Here is a 2,835-nt window from a genome sequence, read left to right on the forward strand (position 1 = left end):
GTGTCTTGTAACAGATGCTATGGACTGTAAAAAGAACCCTTATTTCCATTTAAAATACAACCACAAAACACATGCTTTAAAGACAAATGTTGGACACCTGCCACCTCTATGATATAGATGAATTCCCAAATACTAAACTGTACAGGTGGTTTACTTTTAATGCAATCCAATGCCACTAAAACCTGTTAAAAACTTGGAATCCATACCATATGCCCATTCTCCTAAAACTAAAGTGAAAGTTCATTCCACCTGCCTCAAGTCTAGCATGAAATTAGCCAGTGGAAAAAGAAGGAGTTATAAATCACTGCTCTGTCAAGTCGAAAACCAAGCATGTAAATTGCTGAGACCAAAAAAGATTCTTCCCTAAGGCAAAAGTAAGAATGTTTGCTTACACCTTTATAAATAAAGTTCTGTCAAGCTGTGAGAGAAATATACTCATATCCATAGAGGTAGTCAGGGAACCAACCCTGTGAATCTCCAGTGTAATCTATTTCCACACAAAGGACATCCTCACCAGCTTCCTCCTGGGATAGTAAATAATCACTAATCATCCCAGATGGTGTGAATCTAAACTTATCAGTGACAGATAATAAATCAGGGCATTCTGATGTGTGCCATGCTATTACAGTTCCAATGATTTCATACCAACGGGACATTCAAACTGCTAAGTAGCATAATTAGTTACAGATAATTCCAAGACATTAATCATGCTTGGAATAAATCCTTGGAATAAATATTGAAAAGATTATTTCTTTATACATCTATCTATATCTATATCTATATATACATCCAAATACCTTAAAAGGATTAATTTGGTCCTGGGCTTGTAAGCATTCAGGCATTTAAAGTACACAGCACTTTTTAATACATAGCATTGATATTACATCACATAATTTATAAAATGAAGCACTATCACTTTGCAATTTCTAAAATTTTTTTCAAACATTTTATTTTATAGTCAAGAAAATCAGAATCTGACTTTATTTCAAATGTTTCTTGAAATAATGCAACTGTACTTTTGTCAAGGAATGCAATACCCACTCCAGAAATAACTATGGAACAAGTGAATTTTGTTTAGGAATTTAGTGCTTATTTCAACATTTTAGCTACTTTGAAGAAACATATCTTATGACATTCCTCAAGATTCTTCAACCTAATGCCCCATTCAAGTTGACTTTCTCTGGGATGAAACTCTGATCATTTATTTTCTGAAGACTCTCTTCAGAACTTACTCATTTTATGTCTCATTTTCTTAAAATCAAAATCTTCACTAGCTACTCTCAGTAATCAAGCCAAACTCAAGTATTAACAACTAAAAACAACTCAATGGAAGTTTGCCTTCCCCAATTTTGCGGGTATATTTTAAACTGTTAAACTTGAAAGTGAGGGGACAGTTGGGTGTGTTATATTGGTGTGTGTGTATATATATATATATATTTGGGCTCCACAAACAGTGACATATGTGCAAATAGTTTGTGTCTGGAGTTGGTCATGATGTAACAAGCCAGCCCAGGTTATATGAGCTACCAACATGAGATGTTACATACATTCAAGAGCATTATATGCTAAAAATGCCATACCACACTCATGTGCACTTCTGCTAGATGATCCATAAATTGTCTATCACACAAAATGCTAAGTCCACTCCCAGATTATAAACCCTTTTATATAATTTATAGTGGTTTTCTAATTCAGAATATTTTAATTTACATGAAATCAAGTCAGTTTATTCTTTAAACTTTGGTGTCTAAATTCTTGCAAATTCTCCTTTCTATAAATTAATGGAAATATTCCCTCAAGTTATCTATAAGTACCTTTACTTTTTAAATCTTCAATCTATCTGGAATTTATTGTTATAAAGACTTAACTTTGTGGGGCTGGGGTTGTAGCCCTGAGTTCAATTCTCAGCACCATATAAAAATAAACAAAAAATAATAAAGACATTGTGACCAGCTACAACTGAAAATTTTTTTTAAAAAAACTTAACTTTGTGCTTTCTTCAGCAGCACATACACTAAAATTGGAGTGATACAGAGAAGATTAGCATGGCCACTGCACAAGGATGACACAGAAATTCATGAAGCATTCCATAAAAATAGATTTAACTTTATACTTTCCAAATTGGTAGATAATTATCCTAATAACATTAATTTTAAAAGTCAATGCTTTGATCTAAATTATTATTAATAGGATACAGTTTAAATCAATTACAATATATAGATGATAGAATACTTTGCAGCATTTTTGAGGAATGTATAAAAATGCCAACAATATATGTAGGTTAGCCTGTTGAAGAAAAATATATACATTACAAACCTATTGAAACAAATCCTTCTTTTTGTGTGTGTGTGTGTGTGTGTGTCATATACTGGTTTTTTTGTTTGTTTGTTTGTTTTTAATTTTTTATTGTTGGTTGTTCAAAACATTACAAATTTCTTGATATATCATATTTCACACTTTGATTCAAGTGGGTTATGAACTCCCATTTTTACCCCGTATACAGATTGCAGAATTACATCAGTTACACATCCATCGATTTACATATTGCCATACTAGTGTCTGTTGTGTTCTGCTGCCTTTCCTATCCTCTACTATCCCCCTCCCCTCCCCTCCCCTCCCCTCTTCTCTCTCTACCCCCTCTACTGTCATTCATTTCTCCCCCTTGTATTACAAATCCTTCTTCTGTATATACAAATGTCTGCATATTTGTTTAAATACTGAAAACTTCTAAAGACATACTTTTATAGTGTAAATATGAGATGTCTCCCAAAAACTCATGTGTAAGACAATGCAGGAGGTTTAGAGATGAAATGATCACATTAGGAGAACCTTAAT

The 2,835-nt window shown here is 32.9% G+C and overlaps 1 non-coding gene across 1 annotated transcript; it reads left to right on the top strand.

Annotated features, from left to right (window-relative positions):
* Positions 1-1,990: 1,990 nt before the first annotated feature.
* LOC125614163 lies at positions 1,991-2,097 on the top strand. The gene has a single exon (XR_007344806.1). It is a non-coding gene; the product is annotated as a U6 spliceosomal RNA (small nuclear RNA).
* The last annotated feature ends 738 nt before the right edge of the window (positions 2,098-2,835 follow it).

This window comes from Marmota marmota, unplaced genomic scaffold (assembly GCF_001458135.2).
Source record: "Marmota marmota marmota unplaced genomic scaffold, marMar, whole genome shotgun sequence".
In the NCBI taxonomy this organism is placed as follows: domain Eukaryota; kingdom Metazoa; phylum Chordata; class Mammalia; order Rodentia; family Sciuridae; genus Marmota; species Marmota marmota.